This window comes from Sipha flava, unplaced genomic scaffold (assembly GCF_003268045.1).
Source record: "Sipha flava isolate LNK unplaced genomic scaffold, YSA_version1 109_pilon_pilon, whole genome shotgun sequence".
In the NCBI taxonomy this organism is placed as follows: domain Eukaryota; kingdom Metazoa; phylum Arthropoda; class Insecta; order Hemiptera; family Aphididae; genus Sipha; species Sipha flava.
Window position 1 is genome coordinate 771,257 of NW_020271726.1, and position 17,894 is coordinate 789,150.

The window sequence follows — 17,894 nt, forward strand, 5'->3', positions numbered from 1 at the left end:
TTTCGCGTGCGTTATTATGCGCGTACGAACGCGTTTCGTTTTCGTTTGTGACACGTTCGAAATTATACGATGGTCTCGTATTCGCAGGTACCAGGTTTACTCACGTACGCAGAGGTCGTGCGCACAGGAAGAATGTTAAGCCTATACGGTTTTCGTTAAATATTTATTTATGCATACGTTTACACGTGCGGATTGGAATATTCTACATCTGCACAACTCAAATAACACTCTCAATCGCCCACTCACTCGCTCACACAGTGATCAGTGTACAGCCAAAAACAAATTAACGCGACTCGTTCAACATTTTGAGAGAATTTACTATTGTCTGTGCATAGGCGCACTAAGAGAGGAATTATCTTTTTTTAAATCGCAAGGAACCGAAACGGTTTAGTGCTCTGTGGACTGGACGTATATTATTAAATTTATTATATTATTAGTATATTATTATATTTTTAAACTTTTCGCTTATCTTAGAAATATTTTATCTCATACGAAACGTTGTTAATAATATAATTATCGCGATTGAGAGGTGTATGTAAATTAATACGAAATAAATAAATGAAAATAAATATCATTACAAAGTATTATATGCACCTTATGTCGATCCTTAATATATATTTTTTTTTACATCCAAAATAGTAGTATTACTTTAATCTAAATGAGTACAATATTATACACACATGTACATGATACGAGCTAAAAAATTTGGCCAGGGGAAAATATGAAAAAAACTTGCGTACAACTTCAAGTCACTGGCCTGACTTAACCCCGAGCAAATCGTCTGTACGTCTCGAACAAATAACATCTATTATCTCGTATTAATATACGTTGTACAGATGACGGATTAGGCAGTACAATGTGGTAAAGTACATAACTGTATGTGTCGCAAACGGCCCTGTCTATCGAGCACAATAGCGTCTGTAATCCCGAAAAAGGTGATTCGCACGTGACGATTTCGAGTAACAAAATAATTTGTTATGCATTGTTAAGCGCGCTCGTCGGGTGGTCGATAAATAGGTGCACGCGATTGTGTCTATTATATTTTACCATGTGAATAGATAAGGAAAACCAAAGGAAACAACAGCTCGCTGCAGGATCGATGTCCAAGGACGTCGTTGAATACGTGTAGGTGCATACGTGCACGCCTCGCGAGATAAACATAGTATTATATACGACGGGAAAACGAAACGGACGTGTCGCGCACGTTTTTGACGACATATTTTTTCGCTCTATTTTTTTCATAATCTTAAAAATAAAAGGACAGAAATACAGTCCCATATACCTTTTAACACGTTTATACGACGTGTGGTGTTCATAAATGTATATGTGTTTACGGTGAATGGACTTGTACAACCGTACAGGTACCTGACCTGTGTGTATGTGTGTGCAATAGTAGGTATCTGTAAATAAGGTCGTGTGTCACAGGGATTATACGAGTCATATAATACGTTTTATACACTTTTTGGAGGCAACCGAGTATATTATAATAGAAACGACCACACGGTAATCCTAACCTGAAGGCGATGTCCTGCGTTGAACGCGTACCATGATAGAATAGTGTTTAAAAGAGATCGCACGACCGACCGGTACGTGATTTTCTCAACATCTACACGGGTTCGGGGTGAGGTACATGGCGGTTCCTCCATCGCGGTACATCCACTCAATAATACACATACAATTATTTGTGAAAATAAATGTTTATATTTACGTGTGTTTGTTGTACGAAAAACCGCAGCCTACTCTAAAGTGTATCATATTCACGTGTTAGGGTACATAATATTAAATCAAACATGGTAACGCACGTGTCTCTTTCGATTGTTTTCCCACTGCAAATCCAATCGTTTATCAACGTGCGTGTAATTTTTCATTTGCTCCAAAGAAATTCGTTTGGAATCGAAACAAATTACGTTTCACCGTTCTCAAACAAAATTTTAAAAGCTACAGCTATATCCCGATTTTCCGTTGCCATCCATCAAACTCTTAACCAGTCATTTGTTCCAGTATTATGTTTTGTTTATTTTTATCGATTACAGTATTAAGTGGTCGGAGGTGGGTCCGTGTATTTTAGTCCATACTTAAAGTTATATAAAATGCGTTAAGTACCTACTTCTTTAAGACCTATAAGGCCCGCATCACGTAAAAACCACTTATGGCCAAGTATATTATGTGAAAGGTACATTGAAATTTATAATTTACCGTTATTCTAACATAAAATCTATGAAATTAATATGTGCAATACTCTTGCGACGTGTTATAAGTTACAACAACGGCATTGCGTCAACAACGACGAAGTTTAAAATAGATCGAATGTAAAAAAATTGTTTTATAGTTTTTGTTTTTAAAAATCCATCCACGCACGGTTAACCTTACGTTGTCGTTGGATCCCACTCGTCGCGTTTGATGGGTTGATCGAAATCTTGTGACACCGACTTGCGGTCTTAGCCGATTGGAGTCTGCGCAAATCACGAAACCACGAATCACCGCTATGGTATTTCGTTATGCTAAGGCAGGCGTATGTTTACGGGGTCTTACCACATGGGCGACGAGGAAAAGCTGACGACCGACAGCGATCGTGCACATGTATGATTTACCGATGATACATATGTTTAAAGTTCTGACAAAAACCGCACAAAAGTCGAAGTCATGAACTGTGATACGGCCAATAAGACGAAAATTAATACGAGAAATGTGTGTGTAATTAAATAATAATTTAAGTATTGAATAAATAAAAATGGGCGTCAACAAGGTAATAAAATTGTGTAAAACTTGATATTGACGAGCCGTCGTTATTATACCACGAAACCAACTAAACGTTTTTATGACAACTCAACTAATGAACATGTTTTTACAACTCGTAATAACAACACATTCGTATTTCTGCTAAGATCAATATATCAAATGCTATATTTTATCAAACAAAAACAATGCTAAGAGACGAGCTTCATGATCAAGGAACTTCTTCCATGTCAACAACTGGAAAAATGTTAAAATTTGTAATGAACAAAGAACTCGTCTCATTATTAATAATAAACAATAATTGTTGCTAAACAAACATTTCGGATACTAATATAGTTTTTTAATAATTATTATGTTTTATTTTTTAATTAGTCTTTTTTTATACATTTTTTTTAAGAAAAACTTTTCTCGAACCCAATTTTCTTAGTATAATCAACTGAAGATGAAACAACATCTCTATATTTTCTCTAATTAGTAATTTCCATTTTCACTACTGTGCTTTAAGTACAATTTTATTTCAGCGGCTTAAACGAGGCATTGTCTCATTGAAATTCCTTTTTTCACTTAGGTTTAGGATGTTCTAATTTTAATATTCCTAGACTAATGTTTTATCAAGATCAATACTTCTAGAATAAATGTTCGCATGAACGTGATTAGAAGATAACTTTCGGGACGTGTAAACGTTTTTTTTTTCTAAACGAAATGGTTAGTTAACCGTTTACTATAAGTTAACCATTTACTAACTATAAGTTGATTTCAAGGTTCAGTGGCCCAGGACAACTTTGCACTGTTTTAGCTAACAAAACAAACTGATTTAAATACACGTAACGTGCGCTCCGGTCTTCTAATTTAAACAACTGTGGATGGTCAAACATAAGTCATTGTGACACAACTGTGCAGACATTTATCGAACGGAACAAATTAAAAAAAAAAAAATTAATATTTTTGTTATATGAATAATAATAATAACACACAGTATACTTATTGTCAGCCACGTTAACACAACGATGTCGTTGTAACTCGTCAAACGCATATGGTCATCACTTGGTTGACAGTTTTTGACGTGGCTCGCAAAACGACGAGAATTCGGCACACCCTTAGAACGAACTGGAACGATAACGACGACGGCTATAATTCAATCGAACGGAATCGGACGTTTCCGCAGGAAAATCCATCGCTCGTGCAGCGGAACCCATAAATACATATCCGTTTAATCGTGTTGTGGTGTAATTAATTCGATACCCACGCGGGTCACGGCAGGTTTCAATGTTGGTCGTCGTACAACACGCGTACGTACATGTACCGTTTCTCGCCTTAGTACATGGAAAAAAAACCGAACTCGGTAGAATATTATTTATTGTACGCGTGTCGTACGGTCGTAAATCGTCATCCAGGACGGTGGTGTGCAATACGCGTGCACGGTCCTTTTGACGGCTGACGAGCTACATTATGTTGTTCAACTTTTGCGCGGCCAAAGAGACTTAAATCCTGAAAAAACGGCATGCGAGGTTGAACGTCGACAGACAACCAACCTCGTCCAGGTGGACCAACAGATAATAATGTGTGCAGTAGATTCCGTTTCGTTTTTCGGGTCATCGATATTTTAATCATGTCAACACTCAGGACGAGGACCAGTGTAAATTCCTTTTAATCATTGCGAAACTGAAAAAAAAAAACCAAGAATTTTTGATCCGAACGTGTTCGTGTGAAATAATTAAAAATACTTGCATGGAAATCGCCCGTCAAGTGTTACGTTCAAATTTTATATTGTTTACTATTGCATATTTTATACGAACTCATAACATATTTTTTTAAGTGAAATAGAAATTATAAATTATATTTAAATCGGCGAGTAGCTGCGATTTCGCACGAACGTCGTAGGTTCGTCGTCGCTGACCTGGGGATGTGGAAAACACCGGGCAACTTTTTTCTTTTTTTTTTTTTTTAAACCCTCTAGCCTAACCGTCTAACATATTATAGTAAAAAGAGTGCTGTATGTAGACATGACATTGTATAAGCTAGCTGTATTTGCGCGTGCGATGTACAGGCCACGGTAGGAAGACGAATACGAGTACGAGATGAATACGAATTTTTCTAGGGTACTTCTTCGTAAACGCGCTTAGAATGCATTGGGACATGGAGAAGTTGCTGCGGTTTTACCGTCAAATGTAATGCGTTAACTATTTAAACGCGTGATATTTATCGTTGATTAGTAAACCTAGAACCCAATGCACCTATCAATATTTGAAACGGTTTACTGCTGCATGTTTATCATATGTAAATTACTATATAAACTCGGTTAACCGTCACTCTCTGTTATCCGTCATCGCTATCGTTGATGAGGCAATCGCGATAACTAAACTCATAAATTTTTTCTAATATCCAACATATGCCAAAAAATAAAACGCTACGTGAACGAACAAATTAAATTATTTTTAATCTAATTTAATCAGTGACTGACGATGAGTGGCCCGGTTTTACGGCTACATAAAATACGAAATATTTCAGCTAAAAAGGCTCGAGCATAAAAAAAACAAAATAAAATAACAAATATTTTTTGTTCAAAATCGTTAGTTTAAGTTTAGTAGTGTTTAGTATGGCATGTAATGTGTAGTGCATATATGTATTACTTTTTCCTGAAAATGCAGACGTAAAACGTATACGTTTATTGGAACATTTCTGTTAACCGCCTATTCGATTAACCTGTACCGACGGTGACGGTTAATCGAATTTCTGCTGTACGTTTTTCATCGTTTATTTTTTTGTTTTTCCATCCGTTAAACCTTGCGTAATACTCTGTACACGCAGGTATCCTACGGCTCTGCCTGTGTAAATTACTAAACACCACCGCTACGAACGGTACAGCATGTTTCCGACTCGGACGTCATAAATGTATGCATAATATTGCACATGGGTAGCAGGGGCGGCTCGTCAGGGGAGACTTTGAGACTGCGTCTCCTCTTAAAAAAAAAAAGAAAAAACACCTACTTGTGAATAATAACTATTTAAAAATGTATAAAATGTTTTCATTTTTATTGAAAATGTATTATAGCGTTTTCTATATTTATTATTATAAATTTAATGCCACAAAATATAAAACCTATAAATAGTTATTTGGATGGAAACACTATTTTAGTAATTTCCGAGAGGTTCAATCGTAACATTTAATGGTTTGACTTGTTGGACAGAGGGGGCCGGGAAGAATAATACGAGTATTACAGACGCTATTGAAACTGGGTTCACGACAATAATTTCTGTACCATCGCGCCGTTGTTAGTCACTGTACACCGTTATCTACGAATTCACAGATAAAAAAAAAATTGCAGAATTGAATTAGTTTATAAAAAAATTTACCATGAAATTAAGTTAAAATATTATTATTATTATTATTACTTAAAAATATTAACTAAATATTAATTTAAGTATAATTAAGTCTCCAATAAAGGAGTGTTTCTTGTTCGTTGTTGTATGGAGTTTATGTTAAATAATTTAAGTCTCCCCAGAATATTTACTACGAGCCGTCGTTACTGTTGGGTAGTATTATTCCTCCGTCGGATATTGCCGCGCCCCCGCGCGCTGCATTATTCAATGGAATAAGATATCGTACACTGCACGTTTTGCGCATCAAACCCCTTCGCGGTTTCATCGAGTTGTGATTCATTAATCTTACATTATCCTCATTATTATTATTATCTTCACGTTGAATGCACTGCGATGACGTCTCGTCTTGCAGTGCTCAAGACAGCCGCACCGGGTGTATACATTATTGTTGTTGGTGTTTTTTGTTAAGTTCCATGACGTCTATGTATGAGGCTGCGAGTTTTTTGCTTTATCGGGGAAACGGTTTTCGAAATCCAATCGAAACAATGTAAAATGAACAAGTAAAGATTATTTACACGACAGTTCGATACGTTTAGGTAGATAACGGTTTTTTTTATTTTTACCAATTTATTTATATAATTTTGACAATGAACCTACCGCTACTGTATACGATGTACCGCACGAACAACTCGCGATACCGTTGGAACGTTACAGGTTATCGATTTACATTTAAATCGTTCGCATCATACCAGGCACAGCCAACGGGACCGACAACAAATGTCACTTGACCGATGCACACGGACTATTTGATTTGTAGACGGGTGCGTATGATTTAAATATTATAAAAGTATAATTTAATATCCGAATAAGCTGCGGCGCATAGTGGACAACAGGAACACAATGATTTTACGTTCGAAAAATGTTAAACGCATATAGTGTGGCTGATTATTGAACGCGATTGCAATCGAACACCGTGCAGCACTGCAGCAGATGCATTGCGTCGATAAACAACCAAAAATCACTTAAATCATGTAAAATAGCTAAATAAGCTTGTCGCGCTTGCGTATCAACTGCAAGTCGTTCTGGTACGCGGTACTATCGTAACACGGAAACTAAATCATGAGTACACTTATCAACAGGACCCTAAATTTAAATGCCCTAAAAATATAAAAAAAATCCCTTTCAAGAAATGCATTTATGATCTAAAAACTCTAAAAAAATGCCCTTTTAAAAAATGCAAATCGAATAGTGATAACTTATTCGACGATAACGTTATTTTCGTCCACAGGACGCACTGACGCGTCGCGATGCTCCTCTCGGTGTTGAATTCTCGTCGACAAAATGCAGTGCCAACTTTCGTTCGTGTGCGAAACCTGCGGTTTTTGAATCCAAACAAATCCAAGCGTATTGATTTCGATTTTCGCTTTTTTTCTTTCTTTGACCGACATCGCCGTCGAACAGCTGTACCGAATGTCCTGCTAACATGTCAGATGCGACCGGATATTCGGAACCGTAATTCAGAGGATAAGTTTTTTCTCTGTTTTTTCAATAGGAGAATTCAATTCAAATCGGTTTGGAGAATAATTTTTAAGAGCATAACTATAGTCCGTATTGCGTGTTTGTTTTGTCAGATATAAGTTCACGAAAACTTTTACTAAATTTTTAATTATTTTTCTCGCTTTAATTCTTTTCAAATTCGATAAATAAAAGGTGTGGTATATATATATATATTTAAATGAGTGTATTTTGTCTTGAACTGCATTACGATTTCACTTTTCTCTATTAAAAGTGCCATTCCATTGTACGCAAGTGTTAAGGTACCGTTAATGACGGATTTTTTAGCATAGGCATATGCGCGATTTTTCGAACATTTCGCGATGACCGAAAATCGTGTATTCGCATGGGGACGAAATATAACGTATACGTACTGTTTCCAGACTACTTCTGGATGTAATATTTTTAATTGAGGAGAAGAGAAGGTATGCGATGATGGTTGGTTCGAAGCTATGGTAGGGCCGGAAAGATAGTGAGAATCATAAGAGGTCGTGAATTAATTTTGCTCTCTTTGAAGGTGCACGTTTTTAAAGCCGGCACGTGTACGCTTATGGAAAAGATGATCGGAACACGTGTATTGCTTGACGTTTGATTATTGATGGTGTTTCGTTTGGACTTTGATTATTAATTTTCTATTCGTTTTCTATCACGATCGGTATGATTTCCGAACCGTTCTTCTCCAGTAACTGATTTCCGGATACGCTCCTAGTACTGGCTCTGTTTCACGTGTTTCTCATACTTTCGCAGACGTGCCAGATACACAAACGTGTATGTAAATATACGTAAGGTATGACATTATAAATTACATCCGGTTTTGCGCTGCGAGTGTGCGCGTGCAATGTAATAATTCGTAGAACGCAACATGTGCGTTGGGAGATCCGCATACTTACTCGTACAGTATTATTATATACGCACGCGTTTTATTTATTATTATAATTTTTTACCCCATACGTAATCGCGTCTTACGTGCAGCGGTCAATTGCAGGTGTGCCGGGGAAAAAAAAAAATTAATAAAACTGCGATAAAAACGAAATTTGCATTATTGCAGCAACAGCCGCTACCACCTTTTTGATGCACCTTGCGGACATGTATTATATTGAAATATATTGTAATACGCATAGTCGCCGGATCAATTGATATTTTTTTATAATTTTTTTTGTGCACGATTTTTTTTTTTTTTTTTTTTTTAATATGTTAATCGCGTTTGCTTTGTACGCGTGTAGTGCACAGCAACACAGACTCGTTTTTTTCTTTTCCATGACAACCGGGTATTTACTGTTTAAGCGACTAATTCAATTGTTGACCTACGTGCGTTACTACGCATTATTCAGCGCTCATGTCTCGTACGCACAGAAAGTGGCGTACATTCAGTTTCCTTAAGTATGGGGGATTAAATTATAAACATAATTTTCGTGTCAATATCAAGCGTCTATTTTCAAATCTCTGACGACGACGAAAAATTAATGCAACTGCTATTGCAACATAATTGACAAATACTACATCTTCATACACACGTTTACGATTCATAATACGCATATTTTTCATTCTAACCGTTTAAAAAGTGGAATTGCTCCCCTCCCCCAATTTATACGCCACTGCAACCCGACCACACTCGCATACGCTGTGTATTTATATACGAATTTATACGCAATTTTCACGCTTCGAACTAAATGACCGCAGGCGACAAACCTATATTATAATGTTTAAGATAATTTATCGATGTGTTTATGCGGAGATACTGGTACATTGTTTTAGTTACAATGTTGAAAAAGTTTCCATCGAATGATCAATGGATGGTGTACAATTTTATTGATCGTTAAGCGTCTCTTTAGATTGTGCGATTTTAATTTGCTGCGAGGGAATTCGTTAAAGAAAAACAACTTCGAAACGAATTTTTATTATTTTTCTATAAAATGTGTAAATGCTGACTGAGAACAGTCAACTTTCGTAGAGCCTTGTTATTTGAATTGTGTTTTTTATATGATTGTTTTTACATAAAAATACACATTTTCAAAACCATTTAAATTATTGTCTTAATTAAACCACCGCATACGCAGTACAACTTTTTTCTTATTTTCGCCACTTATTTTAACCTATTTCTTAATAAATGTTGGTGGTATAACCAACTCTATGTCTAAAATTTATAAAGTTACATAAAAAATAAAAAAAACGGTAAAATGCCGCTCCAATTTTTTTACTGTAATTCTGAAAACAATTATTCTAGAATTGTTTAGGCTAGAAATGTTCAACCCGATATATTAAGGTAATGTTTACAAGGAAATGTCAAAATAAGTGGTTGCCATTCAAGAAAAATCAGTTGTACTTCACATGAAGTAATCTAGTTAAGTTAAAAAAATGCAAAGGTTATAAAATTGTGTATTTTTATGTAATAACAACAGTCAAAAAAACAGAATTTAACTGGTAGGACTCTATACAAAAATATTGAATGTTCTCAATTAGCATTTACACACTGTATATATATGTTATTAATTAGATAAGCGTATTTACGTACTCAACATAGGCACTGAGTATATATATATATATATATATATATACTTCAGCAGTTGCTAAACGAACCCATTTTCAATAATTGAGTTGATTTAATTTTCTAAAAACAAACGCACGGTTTTAATTTATTTTTACTTAACACATTCTCTTTATCGTTTTCGTCCACCATTTTACCATAATTACAAAATCACATTATGCGAAATGTTTACGTTTAATAAATTGTACACAGTGTATACGAATGTCTATACGGGCGAGTTCGTTTTTGACCAAAACCGTACCTTTCCCCTTTCGGCCGATTCACTTTTCGATCAAAAAAAAAAATTTATATAATACATTTATAATAATAAAATAATGATATACAATGTTTGATTATGATGGAAAATACTATAATATATTAATGACGATTCAGGGTTTTACTCGCATAGCGAAGTTTTAGGTTCACATACAGAGCATAATCCCATTTGCAACAGTATCAAGGTTTGTATAAAAACTAGGTTAGACTTAGACTATAATTCCCCTTGGAGCGAAGCCCCATCCTCCAGAAAAGTGCCACGCAGTGGCACTCGAGTTTGTGAGTGGAGCCAGCAGTCGAAACGAGCGAAGTTCTAAAATTTTTAAAATTAAAGTTCCGATTTTTTGAAAAAAAAATGCAAACAATTTTCATTACGATAAGAAATCAAAACTAGATACAAAATATCGTTTTCTTTTATATTAATATTTTAATAATTATTGACAACAATTATACATCATTGTTTTAAATTTATTATATAAATTTTTATTTTGGTCGAAAACGGCCATGCTCGTATATACTATGCGAGTATCGTTGTGTGTACAATACGAATACATGCTGAAGGAAAAATAAATATACTGTAGTGTATCTTTCTGTTCTCTGCTTCTCTTCTTGCCCATCTGCCTTTTAACAAGCGAATTTAGCATGAATAAATATTTTCATAATTACTCTTTATTAGATTATCTTCAATTAACATCATGTCTTAACGTTTTTTTTTTTTTTTATATTAAAGTGCAGAAGCGTCTGATGAATTACAATCAAATGCATAATACAGTGTACATAATAATGTAACTACGTATTTTTTTTTTTTTTACCTCGTCGGACTTCCGGTCGTGTTCACAATTTGTTTATTTTGATGACAAAATAAATTCGTTCAACGTCTCAGGAGTCTATTTTTTTTCCTATAATATTTTTCCCGTTTTTTCTTTCCTCCTCTATATTGTACCGTCGAACAAAACGATTGGCTACCATCATCGCGCTACTATAGACTCAATAACAGTATCACTTGTCTTATAGGAAAAAAATATAGTATGCATTTTTTTCCCCCATCAATCTCGCACAATTGTCTTGTCGATAACTTTCTGCGGTCACAAAATGAAAACCACTATTTTGTTCAATCGTTTTCAATTATTTTCATAATAACATACACATATTATGCATATATATGCGTAATATTATAGACTCTTTAAGCAAACGATTATATTTGAATAGAACTTGAAAAAATTTGCAATACTTAAAAGTTTTTCGTCATTCTTTAATTCATCACTTTTACAAATGCGTTGGGCAACGGAATATTAACTGTATTTATTTTTAATTAATCAAAACGGTTATAACCAAGAGAAATCTTAGTGTATATGTATACGCGTTATAATGAATTGAAAATTAATGACGAAAATAAAATAATTTTCTAATTAAAAACAAACTGATAGAGTGATAAATATATTAGAGAAACGAAACAAAATATAATGAGGAAAAACTCGCGCCGAATTATTATGTATAAATAAAAAAAAATAATAATTATAATGTCGTCGTAAAATCATATTTACAATCATCATTAATTTAAGTATTTTAAAAGGAATTCATATCGAGATTTTTAACCGTAAAAAATATACTTGATTATTTATTTTTATAGTTCCTATTAAGCAATATTATCACAATTTAATTAAATTTGTAAATATATTGAATGTGTTTAAATTATTTGGGTTTTATTTTGTATTTTGTATATTTTATTTGTTGACACATATTATAAAATGTAATAAAAATATATTATATCTGAAACATGACATTATTTGAATATTTCAAGATCTTATCTTATCTTGCAGAAAATATAATAATATTCTTTTACTTTTTATTAATAATCCTGGACACTGAATTGTCATGCAAAATCAATTGGGATATTACATAGAGAAATTATATTCAAATTTCTATCGTTTCATCGACATTTCTAATTTTGAATGATTAATGTTTTCTATTTTAAAATGGCATTCCATATAAGTTATGATAATAATTTTCGATAGAATTAACATGTCAATCATGAATCATGCAATAGTGAACCAACCGATTACGCATATTAAACCTAAACATTTATTAGTGAGAATCTAATGACTATATCCATTTTTTTTTTTGCGCTCGTTAACTCTCCTAAAATATTGTAAATTACCATAAAAATATTTTGCTACTGAATTACACGTATATAAACTCCCCTGAAAATATATTGCTACTTAATTTCACGTATGTAAGTTCCCCTAAACTTAAAATGGAAACTACCCAATATAAAACTTCTCTTTAACGTCATCTTACGTTTAACAAAATATTTTTGCAAACCTTGGTCTTCATTCTAAATTATGAGTAAATTTATCTCTGTACAACGAATATGTTTTTATAGAACGAATAAACTGTTCAAAAATAAACCTGTTTTTATAGAACATACTTATGCACTATGCCACTATAAAATATGAACCCTATAATTTGAAAAGGTGGACCATTTCATAAACGTTCATAATACATTTAAGTACGCAAAGATACACAAAAATATGACATAAATTATTAAATCAGCTAATAGAAAATTATAAAGAACAAATAGTTACTAAGTTCCAAGTCAGTTTTACATTATTACTCATTCAAACATTAATATCACAATATTAACAAGAACTATTGACGATTATTATAAAAAATTATACGATGATATAGCTATAAATATACAAATAAAAATATTAATTACAGAAAAAACAGTTTTTGGAGAACAATGGAACCACTTCTGTGTTATGTGGATAACGCCAAATGATTTTAATATAAAAATATAAATACCTAATATAATAAAATTAGCATACATTAGCAACATGTTTCAGGAGAATTTACAATATTTATATACGTATGATTCAGTAGTAGAATATTTTCAGAAGAGTTTACATACGTATAATTCAGTAGCAAAAAGCTTTTAGGGGAGTTTACAATTGCCATTTTTTTTCATCTACTTCGAAACCATCCATTTCTCCGTCTGCTCTCTAATCAAAACGTTAAACTATCGCAGTCGATCAAATAGGGTGTGATAAATTGAAAAAACATCAATCGACTTGTTTATACTTCTAAAAAATATATTCTCAAACGGTTTAACGTAACCTAACTCACCTGGAGCCCGCCAATATCTTTTGGGGGATACACATAATTCGGAAGTGTGAGTGCACAAACTCTTGATATTTTGAAGATTTCAAAATGTTGAGTGGACGGATTGAGGAAATGGATCCCAACAATAATGGGTTCTCGACCGTTTAAAACCACCGCTCGAAAGTTAATAATATTATGTTGGATAACCACCAAATTGACTCGTTTAACGCGTAAGAAGTAACTATCGCGCCCAGGATCTATCTGGTGTAGAAACTAGATTAACCGGTACAGCTATTAATCATACGGTAACCAACAGACATATAATGTACATAGTAGAAGCCACGTGTGCGTTTATAAAAGTCAATACTTTATAGATCGACAATGGATCATGATTAAAGATACTTACATAAAATCTACAAGTACTATCCAATACTATCCATCTCGTTCAGACAGAAATGTGTTTTTGAACGCACAGAACGCGTGTGTCCGTATTATAGTAACGCATTAATGGTAGGAAATATTATTCAAAGCGAAGTTCCTAGAAAAAATTAATTTCGTTTTTCACTGGTACAAATGCACGACGGGTCCGTATTTCGAATAACGAATTGTGTTCTTCTGGACATTAAAAATTATCTGTTGTTGGTCTTGAAAAAAAAATAATAATTACTGTTTATTTCCCGAAACGAGCCGGTAAATAATTGACCGGAGGAAATAATACAACACTGCAATGCGACATCGGTAGATATCATAATACAATCCATATGTGTTATACGAATGGTCGTAAAATTGCGAGAACCGTCGAAATGTTGTAATTATTTATATTTTCTTTTATACGTCTGTAATAATTATTGCGGTTGATACGACAGGAAAAAAAGAAACGTAAAACGTTCGTGTTTGTCCGTTTGGTTTACAACGACGGATACGTATTTGATTACCACGGGCTCGAGTGTCCGTTGGCATTTTTATTTCGAATACATTTTTAATGAAATATTTTCACGTATCGGCTTTCGTAGGCGTTTAAACCCTTGCAAAACGGCGCGGCGGGTTTCTTTCTGTTGTATTCTAACTGAAATCGATTACACAACTGCAAATAACATACGAGAGACAGCGCACGCCCGAACCGGCGACGACGTGTTATGCGCTCCGCGAGCGTAAATGAAAAATGAAAACGTTTAAATCGCACCGCCGTGTAACGTACACCTGTACGAGTGTTCCACGTAGTGATGGACGCAAAACATTTACACGGTTATGTGCAAAACGTCGTCGTAAATCAAATTATCTAAATTTAGACATTCGGGGGTTATACGTTACACGGGTAACGTTTCCCGAGGAATCGAAAACGAAGCGTATTAATGTTATGCGCACGTGCAACGCTGGGTCCCGGATTCGGAACGGTGCACTGCGATTCGAGTCGGTTATTTAAAAGATCTATACGCGTGCACACAGGCACCCGAACAGCTTAATAACGAAACGGATGGAAATCAAGAGAAAAAATATATAAAAATAAATAACCAACCGGTTTGACGGGCTTTTTTCACGTCGTGTTATACGAATCAATCGATTCAAACGTTCGCGTAGAAAACAATCTTATAACCTATAACGTCTTTCGGAAGCGTTCGGCAACAAGACGTTTCTCGGTTGGTTTCGGTACAACAAGTGAACAATCGGTTTTCGAAAAATCCGAACTACTACGTCGCTGTCCGCGCGGTCTCAAGTGTTCTGTAAAAAAAAAAAAAAAATCGAATCGTAGAAACAGGAAATCCTCCGCACACGACAAACGTGCGGCTAATTGATATTTTAAGACACGGTAGGGGTTCATGTTCGATTAACGAGCGTGGGCCAACGACGATTATTATTAATTATCGTAACATTATTCGCGCGCGTACATGCTTGTGTTCAGCGTTTATCGCCACGGTTGTTTTCGACAGCAGTACCGGAGGTGGCGGAACGCAATGATATTTGAGTATTATACGTTTATCATTATTCCGATGCTCAACCGCGGCACACGTCGCATAAATATACTTATTACATTATTGTCGTACACGTCCGCGCGTCGATCACTCCACCGACGGCCGACACGTGACGCCACGGTATTACCGACGGCTGCAGTTACAGTAATTATTATTATAACGATTAGCAATAGTGTATAAGACGTCAGCGACGTGCGCAGGGGAGGATATATCCCCCCCCAATGGGCCTTTTTTTTTATTGTCTTAAACGTTTAGAAACGTGTTTTAGAAATCCGACGGGGTACTCATAGCAGTGCATTTTATAAGGAATTTTCACTGGGCGAAAAAAAATGTTTTTCTCAAAATCGTCAATGTTTAGGTATAATATCATAGTACGATTATAGTATAACACGTTTGTTTCGCATTATTTCGCCCAATCTTTTAAAATACTGTTGACAGAGTATAATCACTGGGCGACATTTGTGTCGCCTAGTTAACTAGTTACAAAATACATTGACTCACAGTTAAATGGGTTGGGGTTAATGAACACACATCGAGACATTCCATTATTTACAGAACACAGAACAAATAATTGATGAATTTAGTGTAAAAACCAGAAGGATGAGTTTCCTAATTTTTTTTATTGTATAATAATAAAGAATAAAGTTTGAAAATAATACATTCTTTTTTATGACATCCCTCCCAAATAAGGCCGTATCTGGGGGGGTCCAAGGTGTCTGGACCCCCAAAATTTCTTTAATCTTCTTACGAATGTTTAAAATATTTATTTATTTTTAATACCAACATAAAGATTTTCAATTAAAAAAGACTTAAGCTCCAATTAATCATTGACTGCTTTAAATTTTATATCATAATGTCATATGAAAATATGATATTAATTTTAATAAAAGAAGATTAAATCGTTTTCTGTCTTATTTTTAACCAAATATCAAAAGTTAAAATATGAATTCAATAAAATTACAATACACATGTTTTGGACCCCTCCCGAAACAAATGTCTAGATACGGCCTTGCACCCATACCAAATTTCTGCGCACGCCTCTGTACGACGTTTTACATTTCGAGCACGGCGCGCAACTATCGTTGTGGTATAAATCATAATGGTAGAATTTATCTTTGGATGAATATTCAACGTCAATATCGATTTATGCAGGACACGCTGCGTCAACGATTGCGACGACTAAACGATTTCCTGATGTTACTCCTGTACACGTGGCGTACATAATATGTTGCAGTTTGACAATTCGAAAGTTTAAAACATTATTACCTATTTTTTTTTTTAAATGTTTTCATTTTTTATTTAATCAAAGTATTTGTACATAATACATTTAAAAAAATTAAATGTTTGATTACCTACCTCCTTTAAATTAGGCTTTTGATGGAGATGGAGACATATTTTAACTAGTTAGATTACAATAAAAGCTAATAGGTGTATAAATACAATTATAAAGTTGCAGAATCAGCGTAATATATTATAACTAGAAAACTTATGCACAGTTTATTAATTAAATCTAAGAATCTACGTAAAATTATTTTTATATAGAATTATGACTCGATCATTCTGGTTCCTTTTTCTTCGAAAAGTTCATGTTTTGGTCATGTAAAATTATATTTCAAGAATTTATAACCTGCCAAGTATCAGTTAATATCACAATATTTGATGTATAGTTATTTTTTTTATTTTCATGTAGAAGGAATAGTTCGTCTAAATTTACATTAATACTTCCAATATCACAACAAAAATTTTTAGAAAAATTACATTTATAATATTATATGTATTGATAAATTCAAAAAATGATTCATAATAATTCGTCGTATAATCTAAAAATGTATTCATCATACTAATATTCAGGGCTGTCCCGAAGGGGGGTCTTGAGAGGATGTTTCACTCTTCCCTTCCCCCAACGAAAATGCCAGTCGGCGGTCGGACTTGTTTCATTATAGCCTATAAGGACCTAATTTTACTTACGAAAAACAAATATTACATATTTCGTAATACAGTGTATACACGAATACAATTTATAGAACTATTTATTATACAATATAAAATATTATTATATATATACACACACATAATTAAATTGTCAATTTTAAGAACGTGCGACACTGACACATATATACATGTTAAAAAGTAAAAAAACGACTACATATAGTTAGTTATAGTACAGACCTTGAGTAAAAAAATTGTAATCTGCATTTTTCATATTTTTCACCCCCCCCCCTCGATTTTCATCTTCAGGATGGCCCTGCTAATATTGTCCATAATGTGCAAATGGTATATTATTTTAATTTGAAATACAAATTAATTTTAATATTTAGTTTGAAGTTTAAATTGTATATTGAATATTTTCATCAAATATATTGATAACATTTGAGTTTCATCTATTTTTTAAAAAAAATTTTGTTTTTAAA

General features: G+C 33.9%; 1 protein-coding gene across 3 annotated transcripts in view; it reads left to right on the top strand.

Annotated features, from left to right (window-relative positions):
- Window positions 1–17,894, top strand: part of LOC112687863 (protein TANC2) — a 223,964-nt gene that overhangs the window by 136,947 nt on the left and 69,123 nt on the right. The gene's annotated exons all lie outside the window — the stretch shown is intronic.